The sequence below is a fragment of the Pan troglodytes genome, chromosome 3 (assembly GCF_028858775.2).
Source record: "Pan troglodytes isolate AG18354 chromosome 3, NHGRI_mPanTro3-v2.0_pri, whole genome shotgun sequence".
In the NCBI taxonomy this organism is placed as follows: Eukaryota; Metazoa; Chordata; class Mammalia; order Primates; family Hominidae; genus Pan; species Pan troglodytes.
This window is the reverse complement of record NC_072401.2, coordinates 172714144-172736006: the sequence shown is the minus strand read 5'-3', so window position 1 is coordinate 172736006 and position 21863 is coordinate 172714144. Positions and strand designations below refer to the sequence as shown.

Below are 21863 nucleotides of genomic sequence, written 5' to 3'. Positions count from 1 at the left end.
AATTTTGTCTCGAATTCAGCGCCATATATTAAATATTTTGCAGAGAGCTATATTATTATGCAAATGTGAAGAAGATAACAATAAGCAAAATTCTAATTTCTTACAAATAATTTTCTTATTCAAAGAAGTCACATTTCAGATTAACTCCTTAGACTAGATAACATTCACCACTATGCCCTATAGCATCAACATCCACTATCTTATCTATCTTATCATGAGCACAATAATCTGATTTTCAAAATCATGATCTTGTGGATTGTATTTTAAGTTGATTTTCCTTGTATTTTATTAAGAGAAGAAACTTCAGAATTTGCTATATTTAATAACCTTTATTGCAGTAAAATGTTAGACTTCAGTTAACAGGAAAACCTAATTATCTGGGAAAGGTCATTCTTCAGTGATATTAACAGAACATAGTAATACCGACCATTTCCTGAAAGAGGTAAGCATTTTTTTTCCTTGACTTTTCATATTCACATTGAAGGAAATAAAAAACTAAGCTTTGGAATTAGAATTTCCTCTGAAACATAGGTCTTATATAACTAGGCTTAATAGATCTATACAGTAGAACTAAACCTTGAAACAACGCATTTGCAGTTTTCTCCTTAAGCTTACTAGCGTAATCATTATTCATCGAGGAGAGATGTACTCCTAATTTGACATGTGCTTTTTTTCTTCAAATTCTTTCAAAACCCTGCAGTTTCAGGAAGTTTTGCCAGTAATATTTACATTGTAGTTTTCTCTCTAAGTAAGCTACAATTCCTTCTGTTTTATGGTGTTATGTTGAATGAAATTGTAACTTTCCATGTATAACCTAAATATTTATTATTAAAAATAATTAATAGGCAGTTGGAGAAGTAATCACAACCCAGGTGTATGCTTTTATTCTTTCTATGTAAAAATATTTTACAAACATAAGTTGGCAGAAACATAGACATAAAGCATATTTTGTGACATAGAAGTAATTTTAAAACAGTCAAGAAAAGCATGAGACAGATGAATTGAGTTTTGGAAAATTTATGCAGTTGAAAGTGAGATTATTATGTTGTCCAAGAGCTCATAGTCAACTTCTCCATGAAGTGAAATACCTGGATTTGTTTCAAAGTATATTAATGTATTACTATGAAAAAAAGTACTAACAATTTTATAGTATATAACAGCAAAAAGGTAGTTCATGTTGATTGTAGGAATTAATTTTTATTTTAAAAGGAAATCTATAATAAGCCCCATCCCAATCTTCTTGTTTTCAAGCATAGATACAGACAACACTGATCTGACATAGGAAAAAAAAAGCTACTAATAGCCCAAGGAAATAAATAAATGACAGTAATAAATAAATTAATTAAATTAAATTAAAATCCCTTGTAGAAGCAGAAGTATTTTCTTTTCATAGCTTTCAATAATTTTTGAAGAGTTACCAGGTTCTGTGAGTTAAATAGTTCAACCAAGCAATAAAACTGAGATAAAATCCAGGTATTATTACTCTCCAGGTATTATTACGTTGGATAAATATCCAACGTCCCACCATTTTTGAGAACTGATACGGCCCCTTTGAAGGCTTAATTAAAAATCAAATAGCATAGCCTAACACAAAGCACATATCCAGCAATACCCTAGAGTCTCAAAAACTGTGCTTTCATGTTTTAGCTGTAAATTATTTAAATCAGGTTCATCCAACAATATTGCTGCCTTTATTTTTCCTTGCAGTCTTCCCTGCCATCTCAGAAAAATTTTGGGTCCTGTTTCTTTCACAGAGGAGCTTATAATGAACGACTGCCAGACACTGAGCAGTAATTACCCAGCTGGTTTGTTTATTTCTAATGCACATTTTTAAATAGAAAATTCTATTATATTGTGAGGGCTGCCATAACAGAGTACCACAAAAAGAGGTTGTGTCTGAAATAATTTTGCCTTCATATTTGAAAGGATTTTTTAATGGTATGGAATTTTAGGTTGACAGTTTTTATTTTATTACTTTAGAGAAGTTTCTCTACTGTCATTTGCCTTGATATGAAGTCAGCAGTTTTAATTTTCTTTGTTCCCTATACTTAATGTGCATTTTTCTATGACCTCGTTTATGATTTGTCACTGATTTCTGAGCAACCTACTATGCTGCGCCTTTGTATCATTTTCTTCTGTATATTGTTTTCGGTTTCATTGAAATTCTTGTGTCTGTGAGGCTATAGCTGTCATCAAATGTGATATATTTTTAGCAATAAATTTTCAAAATTTATTTTAATGTACCTATTTCTCTTTTTTGCTTTGGGGACTCCAATTATTTATATTTTAGGCCCCTTGAGGCTGTCTCACTTCTCACTTATGCTTTATTTTTTATTTTGTTATTTCATATTTTGTTTCATTTTGGGTAGTTTCTACTTCCATTTCTTAGGATTTTGGATGCCTTTATAACCTAGGCATTATCTGCCATGAATCTCATCTGGTATATTTTCTCAGCATTGTAGTTTTCAGGTCTGAAAATTTGATTTGGCTTTTTAGAAAAATATTCTTCGACTTTTGTGCAAACTATATCCTCTAGCTTCATGAACATGATAAAAACAGTTATAATAACTGTTTTATTGTCCTCAGCTACTAATTAGTGCTTTCATATTTACTACGTGGGCCACAACAGTCCTCAATCTGAAAATACTTTTGGTACCATTACTTAGTCAATGATTCTGTGTTTTCTCTTCTCTATGCCCCTCGAACTACCTGTGTTTCCATTCTAGGTGATAGAAGTGTTATCAAGCCAATGGGGCTCACTGCCCCATGCGCTAGAAGACAATACTATGACATCAGGTTTTTGAGAAAAGGAAAGCTTTATTTTGCAAGTTGACTCACAAGAAGACAGGCATGTCAAACTCAAGTTTTTCTCCCCATGCTGGCTTCAAAGCAGTATTTGTATACAAAAAGTTTCAGGAGGTGGATTCTGAGATGATCAAATAATTGGTGGAAGGAAAGAGAAGGTCTAGAAAGTCCCTGGGCATACAGTTAACTTCATACTATCGCATGGGTCACATGTACAAAGTTGGAGGGAGCTGTTATGAAACATGCACTGAAAATTCAGGTTGCAATGTCAGCAAGCTCTTTCTGTGCAGACTCTAGTTGGCCATATTGAGTCCAATCAATTTCAGTCAGTGTTCTTTAGTTAATAAGCAAAGGGAGTTTCAGTGTTTCAGCAAGTTTTTTTTGTTGTTGTTGTTCTGTCGTTGTTGTTGTTGTTTCCTCTTCTTCTTTTTTTAATCTGCCAACCTGCAAACTCAATAACTTCTTTTAGCCATTGGTTTCTTTAACTAAATCTTTGGGTCATGGTTTCAATCCCCCCTGTTCTATGTGCATTCTTCAGTCATGAGGGATTAGGGGCAACGTCCATTCTAGCTTTTTCCTACTGACTAGGGGTGCAGGTTTGGGCCTAAAGGATGAAATCATTTTGCATTAAGTTGAAGATATTCTCTAATATCTGGTACAATATTAACATTTAGCATTATTAATACATTGGTTTCTCTTTTAACAGTTTAAAAGTTTAACATCAGAGGCAGCATTTGCTAACCAAATGTCCAAAAATGAGCATTAGTAATAGGTAAAGTCTTAATTTTCGTATGGCTTGGGGGCATACATTGAATTCTATGTGGGATTCAGAAAAATATATCTGAGAACCAGTTGGCACCTGGTTCTTCCCTGGGAATTTGTTGTGATTAATTAGCTTGTTGTCTTCTAATTTCATGTGTGTTTCAACTTCAGAAAATGTATTGATGTAAACACAACATGATATGTTAGCTACCATAGAAACTCTTTCCTGTTCCACCAATACTTAGTCTAGGGGTATTCTGTTATCCATTACTACTGTGGCTAAAGAGTTTAAAGATTTTTGTTGGGCAGCTATGGCTTTAGCTGCTTCACTTGAGAAGTTACATAGAGTGATTGACAGATTTATAATCGTTGTTCATGAGAGGATACTCTCCATCATGGCAAGAGAATATTGCTAAACATAGGCCAAAATCTGTCTTCTTGGTTTGCAGGTAGGGTTTGTTTACTCCTGGAAAATAGTTTTAAGAAACTGGTCCAATATTGAGAAGCAGTGAAGCTATAAATAGAAAGAAGAATAGTCAGATAACCTAATAAACAATTAACTCTTATGCACCACCTGTCAACACATGCATAAAACCAGGGGTGGTCAATATGTTGACAAATAAATGCATATTCAGGAGGTGCACATAGTGTCCCTGATAAACACGGAAAAGTCTTTGGTTTACTTATAACAAAGACAGGTTAAAGAACATGTCATTGGTATTGGGTAGGATGTAATCAGTTTGATTTTAAAAATAAGAAACAAATAGTAGGTACCGAACTTAACAAGATGGAAGAGAAACCCCAACATATATTGAATTATAATTCCTAGTTTAAGTAGTACTTCAAAAATAGATCCTATGCCTGATGGAAATCATAAAAAGAAGTTTTTAAAATATATTATATGCAGGTTCATTAGGGATACTTATTGAAGCAAGGAAAAATTCAGGATTCAGTCTTGATTATAACAAATGATAAAAACTTAAAAACAATGGTCAGTGTTGGAATCCAATAACAGGTGTGTTATAGTTTGCTGTTGAAATATAATTTATCTTTCTCAAGCTTCTCATTTTTATCAGAGACAAATCATAGGACTGACTTGTTTGCAAAATAAGTTTTAGTCTTATATCTACCTGGCATGATTATTTGCATAAAGTGCAGCAATAATTGGCCTTATAAGCTTCTTTTTTAAAATTAGCTTTGTTGGAACCTATTTATAAGAAATTTTGGATTTTTAAAAGCCTTGAGTCTAGTAAAGCCATGGTTAATCCATCAGATTGTGGCTGTAAAACCTGTGTGAATGAGTGTATTTCTCTCTTCTCAAGGTTCCAAAATATCTTGAGGTTCCCAGGCCTGTCAGAAAGTGATATTCTTTAATTATCAGAAGGACAGAAACCCTGTAAGGGAACATTGTAGACAAGGTACCAATCCAGTCTTTCTAAGTTTTTCATTGGCTCTATGAAGTCAGCACCAATTTCTCAAAGCAGCCTGATCATATCTGAAAATATGCCATTCTAATCAAAGCTTTGGTAAAATAACCAGTGTCTCCAATTGTATCCTGTTACAAAAGGAAACAGATTCTTATTGAATGTATGCAAATAATTGTATTGCCATCAATTAAGAATACTCACAAATGGCTTCCAAATTCTGGAGAAATCAGGTAGAGAGAAATATAAATACCTCAAATTTTTGTCCACAAAAATATACTCTATCTAATGTATTGTCAATTAAAAATAAAGAGAAAAGGTTATCTTGACTCTGGAAAACAAAATATAAAGAGAATCAGCCATTTCAAATGAAAATGTCATGAATAAAATCTTCGTATTCTTCTATCAGTTCAATCCTGTGTAATTAACTCTTGTTCTGCTTGATGTTAGATTAGCAGTTCTTATTTTAGCTTTTTACTTAGAGTCTTGAAAGTTTTTTCTACTCTGATGGTATGATGTCCAAAGTAATCTTGTGTTTAAGAGTACTTGTCAGAGTCCTTTCCATGGAAAGTAATTTAGATCACAGTTTATTGTAAATGCTTTTAGAGAAGAAGTTTAAGCAATAACTCACCAGATGCCCCTCCTACCCACCGGTCTTGGGTATCACGTCAGGACCAGGCTGTGGTGGCCTTGTGCGCTGGCCATGGGAGATTGGCTGGGGCTGAGGGCCAATGTGCCCTGGACATGGCCACTGAGTGGCAGCTCCTACCCTCCAGGAATTGTGGGTGACAGAAACTTGTAATAACCATGGTTAAAATTGGTTGAAAATTTTCAATTGGCAATAAAATTTAGCTATTTCTATTATATGTAGCATAGTAAGATAAAAACCAGAATCATCACATCAGAACCACCAGACTTCCATACATTTGACATAATCTTTAAAATATTTATGTTAATATCCATATAAATATAACTTTAGAAAAGGTTTAATATAGTCAAAATTATGACTGATAGGATATTATATTTTTATAAATGTATATAATTTTTATAGAATTTATATGAATAACATACCTATAAATGTAACCAAAAGAAGATCCAGTATTATTTATCCTTTGATGATATTTCCAATATAATTTTAGGTCCTACCAAAGATATCAAAAGGTTCAAAACATTTAATCAAAACAGAATCACAGGTCATTTTTATGTAATGGTTACTAATTTAACTAGCATGATAATCAGAAGACCTCAAAAGCAATACAGAAAGTTACAAGGTTGTGAAAACCTTAACCCTTTTAAAGCTCAGTTTTCTCAAGTAATAAAAATAACCAATGAAGACAATGTATAAATTGCCATAATAAAGCATAAAATCTTTGTTTTAGGCCAGTCATCAAAAAGGTAAAGAAAAACCTCTTGCGGTACGATTGCTTCCCCTTATGGAAGGCCCATTTAAATAACCCAGAGTTAAAACTGATGAAAAGTGTACCTGAATTTAAGTAGACATAAGAAGAATGTATCTAAGGTTATAGAGAAATTTTAGCATTAAAACTAGTACCTTTAGCAGAAAGCAGGAGGAATACCTGATTCTTAGTGACAGCATGGGAAATTTCTTGGTTACCTGAAAGTATTTAGACATATCAAAAATATATTACAAAATAATGCTACATTTGAGGAAAGCATTGCTTTTTTTAGGCTTTCAAAATAAGCTTTTTAGCATTATGTAATAAAAACAGAATTAGAACCAGGGGAAAATATTACAGGAACTGACTGAAAATGTTGAAAGAGAGAGTTATCATTCCAGCCAAGCAAAAAGACGTACTTTTCAAGGGAAAAGGAACAGAAGGCAATGATGTGATCTGCAAATCATAGGTAACAAAATACCAGAAAAGTTGAACTTCTGTGGCAGAAATCTGAGAAGCTTTATAAAGACACAGATTTCAGAATTAAAAGTCAATATTTCTTGCAATATCACTGAGAACAAATCAACATTTTGATAAAACCTTGTTATTTTAACCAAAATTTTTAGTTTTGTATTAGGGCACTTTTAATGATACAGCTAATTTTAAAAACCTTATATACAAATCTATCCAATTGCAATCAGTTTTGACCTCAGGATAAAATTTCCATAAACCTTTCATAACTTAGTTTTTTTATTTTCCTCAACTTTTTATATACATTTAGGTTTATCTGTCATTTAAAAAATTTTCTTTAATTTAAAATAACCCTTAAACACCTCTAAACTAGACAAAAATCAAATTTTCTTAAGCAAAAATCATATTTCTATTTTCCTTATACATTGCAAATATGTAATTGTTTCTTTTATTCAGTAGGTTTAGTTACATATATCAATCACTGTATTAACGCTTAGTAATCTTTATTTTAGTGAAAAATCTAGGAAGCAAGAAATCTTGAATTGTCTGTCATATTTTACAGTATTTTACACATGAGAACCACTTTATAATTTTAGGAACATCTTTCCCTATAACATAAATCTTCTTAATTTGGAATGATGCAGATATTTAAAGTATATCTCTTATTTAATTTGACATAACTCTAAGATTTCAAAAATACATTAAAATTTTATTTAATAACATTTATTTTATTTATATTTATTTAGTTTATTTTTAATAATTCATATAGATTATGAAAACTAAAATATTAGACAAAGCTTGTTATATTTTAAGTTATTTCCTTGTTAACCATTTTATAGCCTGTAAATATTAGGTGTTCACCTAAGCAAGAACTTTAAATTACATGGACATTTTGCCAATAGCACAGAATATTTTATTAGTTTTTTTAAATCAGTAATATTAAATCACTCTTGTTTATAAAAAAAAATAAATAAAAATCATTATGTTTTCACCAGGTTTATAGCTTTATTACTTTCATGCCAAATTCTGACATCTTAAAATGTCTAACAAATGTAAATATAAAACCAGTAAACACAGACAAACACGAATGCAGACCAGACAATTCTGAAAATATTTATATTTTTATCAATAATTTTAAAATTATTTTTACTTACCAGATGATATGGTTTGGCTGTGTCCCCACCCAAATCTCATCTTGAATTGTAGTTTCCAAAATACCCATTTGTCATGGGAGGAACCCATTGGGAGGTAATTTGATGATGGGGGCAGCTACCTCCATGCTTTTTCATGATAGTGAGTGAGTTCTCATGAGATCTGATGGTTTTATAAGGGGCTTCCCGCATCCCCTTCACCTTGTACCTCTCCTTGCTGCTGTTATGTGAAGAAGGATGTGTTTGCTTCCCCTTCTGCCATGATTGTAAATTTCCTGAGGCCTCCCCAGCCCTGCAGAACCGTGAGTCAATTAAACCTCTTTCCTTTATAAATTACCCAGTCGCGGGTATTTCTTCACAGCAGCATGAGAATAGACTGATACACGGGAGAATACTGAAGTCACATGAACCTGAAAAGCATCTGGGCTAATTTGCTTAATTTATGAGTACTCCTTTATTTATAAGCTAATTTGGCACCATGAAGATGCAACATGCAACATAATACATGTGTATATATAAAAAAGATGGTTGAATCCTGCTTACTTTCCTGACAAAATTGAAACTTTTTCACATGTCTAAACTTTATTTACCCAATGGGTAAAGCAGTTTGTATAGCAGCTTGATTTTAAAAGAATTTTTACCTTTTTTTTTCCTTTTGCCAAGCATCTTAGAATTACTAATATCATAAAAAGTCAGTTTTATCTCAACACCAGTAGAAAAGTCAGCAGATTCAAAATGGGAAGAAAAAATATAGATATGTGAAATAATTGAGACTCTTTTGTTGTAGGGTCTTTCTTTTTCTTTCTTTCTTTCTTTCTTTTTCTTTCTTTCCTTCTTTCCTTTTTTCATAATAACTATTTGGGCTCTGAATTTTCCTTAATGTAATTTGGCCATACGGTTTAAAATGCGCCCTAGAACAGGGCATAATAATTAGCCAGTTGGAGTCCCAGCAAACCTGGACTGCCTTAATGTTTGAAATTCCCATTCTGGTCATTTCTATGTTGTCCCCTTTAGTAAAGCCCTCCCATCTAGGGAGATGCTTGCCAGAGTGCGGACCAAAGTTTGATTGTCTGGTTCCCTGTTGTTTTAGTTTTAGATAATTTTTTTCTCACTGTAAAAGAGCTCAGCAAAGCAGGTACAGTAAAGCAGCAGAACCTCTTATTTTTGTTAGCTTTTATTTTAACCTTTATTTTAGGTTCAGAGGGTACACATGCACATTTGTTATACAGGTAAATTGCATGTCCCAGGGATTTTGTGTATAGATTATTTTACCACCTAGGTAATAAACATAGTACCCAATAGGTAGATTTTTTGATCCTCACCTTCCTCCCACCCTCCACTCTCAAGTAAGCCCCTTTTTCTATTGTTCATTTCCAGAATGGCTATTATTAAAAAGTCAAAAAATAACAGATGCTGGTGACATTATGGAGAAAAGGTAACACACATACACTGCTGGTGGGAATGTAAATTAGTTCAGCCATTGCACAAAGCAGTCTGGTGATTTCTCAAATAACTCAGAACAGAATTACCATTCAACCCAGCAATCCCATTATTGGGTATATAATCAAAGGATTATATACCTTCTACCATAAAGACACATGCACATATATGTTCATGGTAGTAGTATCCACAATAGCAAAGACTTGGAATCAATCTAAATGCCCCTCAATGGTAGACTGGATTTGAAAAACTGTGGTACATAAACACAATGGAATACTATGCAGCCAATAAAAAGAATGAAATCATCTCCTTTGCAGCAACATAGATGGAGCTGGAGGCCACTATGTTAAACAAACTAATGCATGAGCAGAAAACCAAATACTGCATGTTCTCACTTATAAGTGAGAGCTAAACTTTAAGTTCATATGAGCAAAACCTCTTAAATCCAGATTTTTAAAATCATAAACTTTATTCCCACACTGAATCTTGGCTCCCCAGAAAGATAGAAACACCACAGGACCAGAGCAAAGATGGGAGGAGGAGGAAGAGACAGGGAAGGAGAGGCAGGGACACAAGAAAAATGAGTTGAGTTTGTAAATTTTTCACATGCACCATTTTCTTTAGGTTTTTGTAGTTCGTGGAGTCTCTTTCTTCCAATTGAGCATGTAGATAAATTAGTTTAGAGATATCATATCTTGTCCTGCATTGTTTTCTAAGTTTTGGCAGACTGTTGTTTCATAAATTTTGTCCAGTTCTTTTTTATAAGCTGGAGGATAAATAAATATGGTACCTGCTTTTCCATATTACCTAGAAACAAAAGTATCCCATTCCACATTGAAATTGCAGGCTGCTATCCTCTTTTGTTATATCCTGAGCACCTAAAGTAATAACCAAAATATAAAAAGCTATCTGAAGTGCTTATTAAAACAATAAACCAATAAACAGAGAATAGATTTGTCATATAAAAACATTGAGACCATATTTTCTTCAAGGCTGTGTAAATGTAAATCTGCCCTTTTGCTGAAACCCTCGATCTCCAAAGATGGTCACATCTTTACACACAGACAGACACAAACGATTAGAACTTCTTTCATGTTTACACACATCGCTCTTTCCATTTACTGAGAAAATTATTTGAGATTGAAAACCACATTAATCTCTCTTTGGTTATTAAAACAATCTACCATAGACTGGATTTGGCCTCTACTGTTTGGTGCTTTATTTTATATAAAACATCTCATTACAGAATCAAATACTTATTTTAGCTCTTATTCTATTTGAGCACTCTTGAGAATTTGACAGTGTGAATTACCACCTTCTTCATGAAAATTTACTTCCCTGTCTCTAATTTCTTGCTACTGTCCTTTCTCAGATGCTGACCCCCAACTCATTGGAATTGATTCTGTGTCCCATATGCTGAAGAGGGATAATTTTACTTCTCAGTTTTCTTTAGTGCTCTCTTACTAATCTCTACATTTTGTTGATGTCGTCCTCAGCTCTTTTATTTTTATCCCCTGCTTTCCCTTTGCCTATAATTAGTCTTCTGAGGTAAGCCCATATTAGAGACAGGGGAACACCATACAAGTACTTTGGTTGCCATAAAATGAAATATTGTTGGCTCCAGAAAAGACATATATATTTAGTATACTTTGTCACGTTACTGCCCTTTGGATTCAGTGTTTTTATAGTAATGATTGCACATAATTCCTGGTTTAAAAATCATTGTCTTTCATAGAGAAAAAATATAATAAATGCTTAATATTTTATTATATTATTATACATTATGTAATATATGACTTGATTAGATTACTTGCTGATTCCTCTCTTACTATATATTTTTCTCCTAGTGGAGAATACTTTTTCTTATTAACTTGTGAACTTCTTTTTTAAAAAACACCTTATTGAGATGTGACTGACATAAAAAAGCTGCACATATTTGATATAACAACCTGATGAATTCAGACATAAGTATACACCCATGAAATCAACACAATCAATACCATACACATATCCATCACCTCTTAAAGGTTCCTCTCAGCCTCTCTGCTTGCTATTATTATTCTTAAAAATATTTCCGTGCATGATATTTTGTAAGCCTCAGTAAACTATATACTTATTTTAGCTGCCTGGCCCTCTTTTTGCATGGCTGCTCAATTCTTGTTTGTTTGTTCATGGTGGTGAGATTCTTTTTAATCTCCTGTAAACACTTAGAAAAAAAGCTTATTGGAGAACTTGATGCAGTAACTATATTGATTTCCTCTTCTCATTGGGACCAATTAGGATTGCATTGACTTTAGGATTGAACATATTTTGAGATCTTCCTAGCTCTACTAAATTGTTATATTTATTTGTTTATTTAGTAATCTCTGATCATGTAAATTTTCTGAATGTTAGTACATGTCCAGAACATAATCATTGCTGCGTATCTTTTCTTATCTCTAGAGCAAAAGGCCCTTTACCATGTTTCTCTTCTCAAGGACATGCATTTTGAATAATGTATTTTCAGCTGATATATAGTGTTATTCTTCCTATCCTCCTATTCTACTGATCACAATGTATACTTTCTTTATGTATTTCTAATGCCCTTTTTACTAAAACACTGATGAGAGATCTATCATGTTCAATTGTCACCTTTATTTCTTAACTTACCCATATGTGTGCATTACAGGAAGACAGTAAGGGACTTTAAACTCTTCCCACTTAAATTATTTTAAAAACTACCAGAATCTTTCCTCAATTATTTAATTTCAGCCGAGAGAGTTTGTATTAGTCAGAATTATATTTGCTTTCAAGGATTAGAAAAATATAGAATAACAACAGTGGTTTAACAAGGTATAAATGTAATTCTGTCTGTCCTCAAGGAGTCATAACATAGGCAGATAAGGGATGCAGATATCTTGCTATTTTTCTAAGCTTAGTATAACACCTGGTGGTTTCATATAGCTATTTAAGTCACAGACACATCTCTTTACAGACAGCCAACATGAAGGAAGATAGATGAAGAAAATTATCTCCTTTTTAACATGTTTTTAATTAAGATGATGCAAATATAGAAAGTTGCATGAAATATGTAAACCAGTAATGAAATGCCACAAGGCATTTAAAATATTACCCATTTAAAGATATAATTTTGCCACATACCACAAAAGCCCTCCATTTACCACCTCAAAATCACAATCCTTTTCTTCCTTTCCAAGGGTGATCACAACTGACTTCTATTGTAAAACATCTTTATTTTTCCTTATAGGTTTTTCACTTAAATGCATACTGCTAAACTCCTTGTAATTTACTTTTACCTGTTACATGTAATATCAGTTTCTTTTAATCTATAAAATCCCTCTCTCTTTCTCATTTTTATTTTCTTGGCTTGCAATGTACGTATTGAAGAACCTAGATGGTGTCTTGTGAGTTTTTCACAGTCATAGTCTTACTGACTTAATTTCCTTGTATAGTTTAACACGTTCATTTGTCCTCTGAGTTATATGTAAATTTTTAGTTGAATCTAGAGACTAAGTCTCATTCAAGAATGATGATTTGCCAAGGTTGACAAGGTGAGGATGCGTTCTTTAGGAAGCACACCAGGGTTTGTTGTCTATGTTTGTGACATTAACAGCTGTTGATGCTTGATGTGTAGCTCCATTAATTTAATAGAAATTGTAAAATGATGATATAATTTCACTATTTTTGCTTAATTTATTTTCTGGAATACTTCTGTAAAGAGAAACTGTATCTTATCTACTATCTGGTTATCCAGACGTAAATTTGAACAGGAAACGCAAGAGAAATGCTAAATAGTCTTATTTTATTTACTAGTTAAAAAAAGGGCTACTAGCATAATATAACGTGACCAAGTCAGTATAACTTCTGGGGGTGCGTGAGAACCAATATTAACAAATGAATTAAAGCTTATTTGACATTTTTGTATCTAATTTAGGTATTAGATTTTGATGTTTATATTTTATGTTCTTTGGCCAGTGTGAAACTCATAGTTGATTCCAAAATTTGGATGACTTTCACCGAGTGTTACATGAGAGCTACCTTTCTATGTACAATCCCAAAATAACTCAAGCAATCTTATACATTCCTTGATCTTTCCTATAATCAGCCATTTTCTCAAGAAACCCTGATTCTCTTTAGTAGAAAGTGGGATTTCAAATCAGTATCAGGCTTCATTTGATCAATTTCTATTGAATTGTTATAATTTCTAAGCATTTAGTGTCAAATCTTAGTTCAAACTTTGTGCCTCTTTAAAATTCATTGCTACAGAGTGTTTCTTCAATTTCTACAATCTTGAATCTGAATCTTTTTTATACCAAACAGAGTGTTGTTTTTTAAGAACATTGTGAAGAGAATTAGAGTACAACATAAATAATCATATATTTTAATTTATACTACATGGAAACATTATCAGATAACAATACCTTCAACACCAATAATTTGATTGCTGACAAAAGCTCTTGCTAGTCTCACTTCAGTTTTTCACATTGCACTTTACCTATATTGACAGAGCAGCTAACTATTACAAACTACACATTCTTCCTTATACATCTCATTCAATGTTAGTTGTATGTGTAAATTTATACATTCGACGTTTACTAACAGTCTTTATGTTAATGTCTTTCCAGTTATTTTGATTATCTGATGTCCAATATGAAAACATTTAGATTACTAAAGACAAGTTACCAGACACAATATTTCCTTATTGCCTGCATAGCGATGAAATTTTATACTTTAGTCATTATACTTGAAAGTCAGTGAGACTGTTTTAAATCCTTACCTTTGATTACCTTATATATATGTGTGTATAACTATACACATATATAGAAATTTCTCCGTCATCTCTTTGTCACTTTTGAATCTGCTATATAAAAGTTTAACAATTACAACAAAATGATGGATAAATTAATTTATGTATTAAAATAGACGATGAATTTATTTTCTTCCTTTTTTAATCCTGGATTTTTTATAGTGTTTTGTTTTGTTTTGTTTTGTTCATATGTTCCTTTAAGTTTTATCTTTAGCTCTGAAATATTTTTCTTTCCTTTCTGTTTCCTGTTATTCAATACCACATTTTAATTGTTTCTTTTGTGCTCATTTTGTGATATTTTCTTAACATGTTAAACTTTATTTTGAAATATTAGATCATGATTTTTATCTGTTTATGGTTATATCTTTCCGGAAAGATTATTTTGTCTATAGAATTGCTATTATTATAATATGATTTTCTCTTGGAGAACTTTATACAAGACTTGAACTTGATATTTTTGTTTCTTTGCTGTTTTTGAACAGCAAAGCTTTTCTGCATGAGGGCTGCATTAGGTTAGTTTTTGTTTTGTTTTGTTGGAAACTGAAGGGCTTCTGCTGTTTTTGTAAAGTTCAAAAATATGGTGGTGACTTCTGCTTACATGTTTAATATGAAAATTGCTTGGACTCCATTCCTCCATACACTCCAGATTTTGTTACAAGAAAAATTTGAACAAACTAAAAATCTGTGACTTTTCTTAGACCCATCAGAGAATTGAGTTCACAAGGTAAACTGCCAATCTAAAATCTGGAGAGACAGGTACCTCCTAAAATCTGCTTACCCAGGGCAGAAGCCACTACAGCCATAAAAATACAAGAAGATTTAAATAAGATTTGAATACCAATTTTTTGATGAATGGATCCAAGATGACTGAGAACTAGCATGAGAGTGAGAAGCTCCTGGGAGCTGCAGAAACTCCTAGGAGCTATGGGTGTGGGGGCAACTTTTCATGAGTCTTCTCTCCCAGAAACACCTCAGTTCTTATGATGAGGAGCCAAGAAACATACTCTCCTGCCTCTGGTTTAGGGAGAGAAAGAGACACCATCGTGACGAGCCTCTATATAATCCTCTATAAAAATATCCTATGCTGGAGGATAAAGGACTTTGCCAGAGCCTTATCTGTTGATAGGGGAAATCCTCCTCATCCCAGCTCTCTTCAGCCTTCCTGACTCATCTGAAAGAAAAATTACCAACAAAAATAACAAAATAGTTATCGGGTGTCAAAGCTTCAAAACATAGAGAAAGGCTGTTTCAACCAGCATAGATAGTAGAGGGTAAGAAAAAAAAACAAATCATCAACAACAACAACAAAGAACCAGCTATACCACTGGAGAAATACTTGTCAAGGTAACATCCCTGAGACACAGGCTCCACTATACAACTGAGATTTAATGGAAAGATTACAGAATTCTCCTCTTCTCTCACAATTTACTACCACAACAACCAGGCTACACGGTACCTCTCTCTAAGGAGGAGTAAGAAGGGAAGCCCAAAGTCAAGAGGGGAGACAAAACCAAGAACACTACAGGAATTTAAAGCCTCTAGCACCTAAATGTAGCTACAACATACATTAAGCACAGTCCAACTCCCAGATTAACAAAAATCCTCAGACTAAAGGTCTGTTTACCACAGTTTCTTTTACCCAATAAAGCATATCTGGCATTCAACAAAAAATGTCAAGGTATGACCGCAGGTAAGAAAAAAACAATCTGAAGAGAAAAGCAAGCATCAGAAGTAGACTCAGATATGAAACAGATACTGAAATTATCTAATACAGAATGTAAAATAACTGTGATTAATCCTAGGGACTCTAACGGAATAAGTAGATACACACAAGAACAAATGGGTAATGTAAGCAGACAGTTTAAAATCAAAGAAAGAACCAAAAGAAAATACTAGAAATCAAAACAGTAAAGGCAATAAATAATGCCATTGAAAGGCACATCAGAAAATTTGACACAATGGGCACAAATACTCAGTGAGCTTGAAGATGGGTCAACAGAAACTTTCCAAATTTAAATGCAAAAATAAAAATAATAATAAAAGGAAAGCAAGAACAGGACATAAGGTATAACATAAGTGCAATTGAAACACCAAAAAGACAAAAAATACAGATTAACAGCACTCAGAGAACACCAAGTAATACCAAAAGCCAAAAACAAACAAAACAAAAATCTAAACATATTCAAAATATAAAAACACAAAGAGAAAAAGAAAATCTTGAAACTGAGTAGAGAGAGATAGAGGAAGCACCTTACCTAGAGTGGAACAAAGATAATTACAGAAAACTTCAGTCAGAAACTGTGCAAACAAGAAGAAAGGGAAATTAAATACGTGAAGTGTTGGGAAAACAAACTATCAACCTAGAATTTTATATCCCCAGTTAAATTATCGTTCAAAATGAAGGGAAACAAAATACGACATCTCATTCTCCGATAGTCCGTGGCTCTGTTTCTTTCTCCCAGTTGTATCTGCACCTTTTATTTCTTTGTCTCTCTTGCCCTCATCCTGCTTAGGTTAAATTCTACTCCCAGAAGTTGTTTTCATCACGAGGATTATTCTGGAATTGAGCTTTTGTTGATTTTAAGAATTCTTTTAGTCATAAAACTACAGATTTAGTTTTAGATTGGTCAAGAGTTTTAACCTCTTTAGATATTACTATTATTATTTATTGACATCGCCTACTGCAGAATAATTGCCTGTTTCAGCTGCTATCCTCAATTTTTCTTGCTGAGTTTTTGATTGAACCCTTGTTAGCTTTTCTGAGTTCTCAAACTGGACAGACTCCATATTCCTTACTTCAGAGTCTTCCTGCACAAATGCTATGCCTTGAAATCCTGAGGTAACTGGCACCGTAAAAGTCTTGTAAGTATGGGTGGTTCGTGATCATGACTTCCTGTTTGAGGAAACTTTACCTCATAATTTTTTTATTTTATTGGATACATATTTTTGTTATCTAATTTGTTTTTCTGCTTTTACACTTGCATTTCAACACATTCAAAAGCTATGCCTCAAATATAAACTTTCCACAATCCCTTTTATATTTTCTCTCTTTAAAGACACTTCCTAAAAGCGGCATGGGACACTTACACATTCCCGTTTGAATACAACTTAGTCATATTGCAAACCCAGCTTCACACGAGCTTTAAACATTTCGTTTTTATTCTTGCCTGCCATGTGCACTGCTTAAAACCATCCGTTCCTTTCGTGTCCGGAATTGGTGGGTGCTTGGTCTCACTGACTTCAAGAATGAAGCCACAGACCCTCACAGTGAGTGTTACAGTTCTTAAAGGCAGTCTGTTTGGAGTTTGTTCTTTCTGCTGTTTGGATGTATGTGGAGTTTCTTCTTTCTGGTGGGTTCCCGGTCTCCCTGGCTCAAGAGTGAAGCTGCAAACCTTGGCAGTGAGTGTTACAGCTCATAAAAGCAATGTGAGCCCAAAGTGTGAGCAGCAGCAAGATTTATTGCAAAGAACAAACAAACAACACTGGGACACCAGTCCGTTGCTACTGCTAGCTCAGTCCGCCTGCTTTTATTCTCTTATCTGGCCCCACCCCATCCTGCTGATTCGTCCATTTTACAGAGAGCCGATTGGTCTGTTTTACAGAGAGCTGATTGGCCTGTTTTGACAGGGTGCTGATTGCTGCATTTACAATCCCTGAGCTAGACACAAAAGTTCTCCAAGTCCCCATTAGATCAGCTAGATAAAGAGTGTCAATTGGTATATCTACAAACCCTGAGGTAGAGAGAGTGCTGATTGGTGCATTTACAAACCTTGAGCTACATACAGAGTGCCGATTGGTGCATTCACAATCCCTTAGCTAGACATAAAGATTCTCCAAATCCCCACTACACTCAGGAGCCCAGCTGGCTTCACCCAGTGGATCCCGAACGCACCCGGGGCCTCAAGTGGAGCTGCCTGCCAGGCCCCCGCCGTGCACCGGCACTCCTCAGCCCTTGGGCAGTCGATGGGACCAAGCGCCATGGAGCAGGGGGCGGCGCTCGTCCGGGAGGCTCGGGCTGCGCAGGAGCCCTGGGTGGCGGGGGAGGGTCAGGCATGGCTGGCTGAGGGTCCCGAGTCCAGCCCCCGCAGGGAGGCAGCTGAGGCCCGGCGAGAATTCTAGCACAGCGCCGGTCGGCTGGCATTGCTGGGGGACCCGGTGCACCCTCCGCAGCTGCTGGCCCGGGTGGTAAGCCCCTCACTGCTCGGGGCCAGCCGGCGCTGCGAGTGCGGGGCGGCCAAGCCCACGCCCACTCGGAACTCTAGCTGGGCCGACAGCACCGCGCGCAGCCCCGGTTCCGCGCGCAGCCCCGGTTCCGCGCGCAGCCCCGGTTCCGCGCGCAGCCCCGGTTCCGCGCGCAGCCCCGGTTCCGCGCGCAGCCCCGGTTCCGCGCGCAGCCCCGGTTCCGCGCGCAGCCCCGGTTCCCGCCCGCGCCTCTCCCTCCACACTTCCCAGCAAGCTGAGGGAGCCAGCTCCGGCCTCAACCAGCCCAGAGAGGGGGCCCCCACAGCGCAGTGGCGGGCTAAAGGGCTCCCCGAGCATGGCCAGAGCGGACGCCGAGGCCGAGGAGGCGCCAAGAGCCAGCGAGCGAGGGCTACAAGGGCTGCCAGCACACTGTCACCTCTCAGTTTCATAAGGTACTTTAAAACCATGGGCTACTTTCCTCAAAGAATGGAAGTTGAGGAAGGCAGCTAGCAGGACAGAAATCTGTACAGCTTTGTTCTGGAAGAATGATTCGAAGGGAACACACAGTCCCTCATTCTGTTGCTCGGTAAAGGCATATAGGAAAGAGGCAAATTAACCAGGCTGACAATATCAAACCGACTGTTTCAAATCTTTGTTTATTTTATAATTTGCTAAACTATGCTTGCGGGTCTTTCCCCATTTATTTTTTTTCTGATTTCCCCACAATTTTTATGAAGTTCTTATTTAAAATCCTCCTGACAATTTTGAAGTTTCCTGAAAATGCTTATCATTTTCATAAAATGCCATCTTATTTCGATGAAAAAAGAAAATCTCATAATTATACAAAATACTTATGTAAATATACATTTAAAAACTTGAACCTTTTAATATTTATATCTTAATATATTTACATTCTACATCTTTCTGTGGTAATATAGATCAACTAAAATAAGAGATTAAAATGTGATAGCTCAATTTCTCTAGCTTCCCTCCCAGTTCTTTATTAAAGCTATGTTTGATATTTCTTACATGTTATTTATTTCCATCATTTGGTAATTGGTTGATGTTTAGTTTAACTCATTTGTCAAAATACTTGAAGGTAGTTTTTTATTGTATAAATCGGCTCAATTTGAAAGTTTACAATGGGTTGGATAATTTGGGGGATGCTGTTCACTTTGACTACACCACGCTTTAGAATAAAACACTCCACCAAATTAGACATTTTGTAATCTCACTAGTAGCTAACTTCTGTTGAAATAAAACAAGTCAGCATGATGAAGTGGAAATAATTTTAAATGAGAAGAGATGCCTATTGGGTTGTAGACCAAGATATTCCAATAACTTGCACTAAAGTTCATGTACAGGCACTTATTTCCACTAAATGTTTCTGCAAGTTTTAATATTTCAGGAGAAGATCTATGTAAGTTATTTTTCTGTAACTTAAGATTTCTGATGTAGTTCTTGGCTTCCAAAGCTTTCAACTGAAAGAACATTGCTGCTATTAGAGGGAACACATTTTATCTCTGCCTGGTTGACCTTACATGTTATGGAAGCTCAGCAGGTATAGTATTTCTAGCATCTCATGGCATCTTCACTTTCTCAACACAGAGGAAATTGACTTCTCTGATAAGTAAACTTACGGCGGAAAAAGCCTTAGTGGGTTCAGATTCCTCTATTTCTTTTCTTCATAAAACATTCCTCCTTCAGAGGTAGGCTTTCCCAACTGTGGTTGGCCAACCGTGGGCCAGATTCCCTGAAGGGCCAGCACTTTCTCCCTCCTTTGGAAGCAGGCTGATCAGGAAAAGGCGTGGAATCTCCACTGCTCTCCTCCAAGCAGTAAATTTTACAGCAGCATGCTCTGACCCTTAGAGCAAAGTAGGAAGGCTGTAGTTTTTATTGGGATTAACATCAAAATCCCCAACATCTAGATGATTAGCCTTCAAACTATGAGAAATAAACAAATAGTAAAAACTGGGGAAATCAATAGAGCCTGGGTTAAAAAAAATCTTGCAGAGAGTAAAGACTTTAAATTTTTTAGTCCTTTGCCACATATCGGGTGACGCAAATTGTATGGGGTAATGCCGATTGATGTTTAACTTTCAAGGCTTCATCCCTTGACAAATACGTAGGTTAAAAGTTCGCAGTAAGGAGGGGTATCAAGGACAAGATTCAAATAGAGGAAACAGAGAGACTTATTGTGTCCGGAAGTTTTGGACTTTATCAGGGTGAATATTTGTTACTATCGCTGTTCTTCTCAGCTAGGTCTGCCAGAAAAGTCTTTAAGTAGATAAATCATATATCTAACTATCATAACTACTACAGAGCACAAATATGTGAGGTATAAGGTACTAACTTGAAATATGGGGTGGCACTCCACATTGTAGTATTATTAGGGTCCCTAATTATGTGCTTTTTTTTGAAATGTTGATTTGAGTAGCCATCAGAGCATACTGGGGAATAGTGGAGGGAATAACACAACCTTGAATCCATGTGGTTTGTCAACATGACTCGAGTAACCACCCACCCACCACTTCCCTCTCCCGTGCATGATGTTTCTATTAGGTACTTACATATAAGAGAGAAACATCATAGCAGATCTCGTACTGAATTTAGTGCTCTGTGCAAGAGAGAATGATCTTCAAAGGTGAAATGGTGATTAAAATTTTTAACATACTAAGAAAAGCTGTTCTAGAATTTTTCCTTACATGCCTGTATATTTACTGTAATAAACATAAAGTTGTAATTCTACATAACTAGTATTAAGTGTTGACACTCCAGTGAAGCTAAGCACAGAAGATTTTCTATTAGCACTTAGTAACCTTTGAGTTTTTGTAATAGTCTTTGGTAACATTATGATGTTCTTGAAATAGAACTTTACTGGATAGAAATTCTAAGGGTTGAGATGTACCTATTTTTTAAAGTTGGCTATTGAGGGTTTTCAGTGCTTTGATATTGCATATGTTTTGATGTTTATTTGGAGCCTTTAGAGTAGAGATCCACCCATTCGAAATTTGACATTTAATTCATCCAAAGCTAGCTATCTGGAAAGAACAGTGACACCCGTAGAAGTCCTAGTTCATTGCAATCCCGGCTCAAATTGGGATTGAAACTCAGAACTTTTACAAATGAAACTGAGGAATAAGGAGATAGGAGCAAGAGAGATCAATGTTTGTAACTCATAAAGGAGAAGTTTTGATTTAATAATTTACTTTCTTTGATATTGAGATTTTAACTTGCAAAGATTTGCTTCTGAAGCTTTGATTTCACCTTAGGATTTTGTGGCATCTTTTAGCTGTTGTTATTATATTACTAATGTGTCATTATGCAATTTTCCTAGATTTTTTTGTTTAACAATTATATGATGTTAAAAAAGTTATAATATCATTTAATATTATTGTTTAACCTTCAATAAGCAGATTGCATT

At 35.0% G+C, this 21863-nt stretch overlaps 1 long non-coding RNA gene across 1 annotated transcript; it reads right to left on the bottom strand.

Annotated features, from left to right (window-relative positions):
• Positions 1–2801: 2801 nt before the first annotated feature.
• LOC100611449 (uncharacterized) lies at positions 2802–21285 on the bottom strand. Its single transcript, XR_001716674.4, has 4 exons — positions 21010–21285; positions 6544–6606; positions 6063–6133; positions 2802–4081 (listed from the first exon to the last, which is right to left on the bottom strand). It is a non-coding gene; the product is annotated as an uncharacterized LOC100611449 (long non-coding RNA).
• Between the last annotated feature and the right edge of the window lie 578 nt (positions 21286–21863).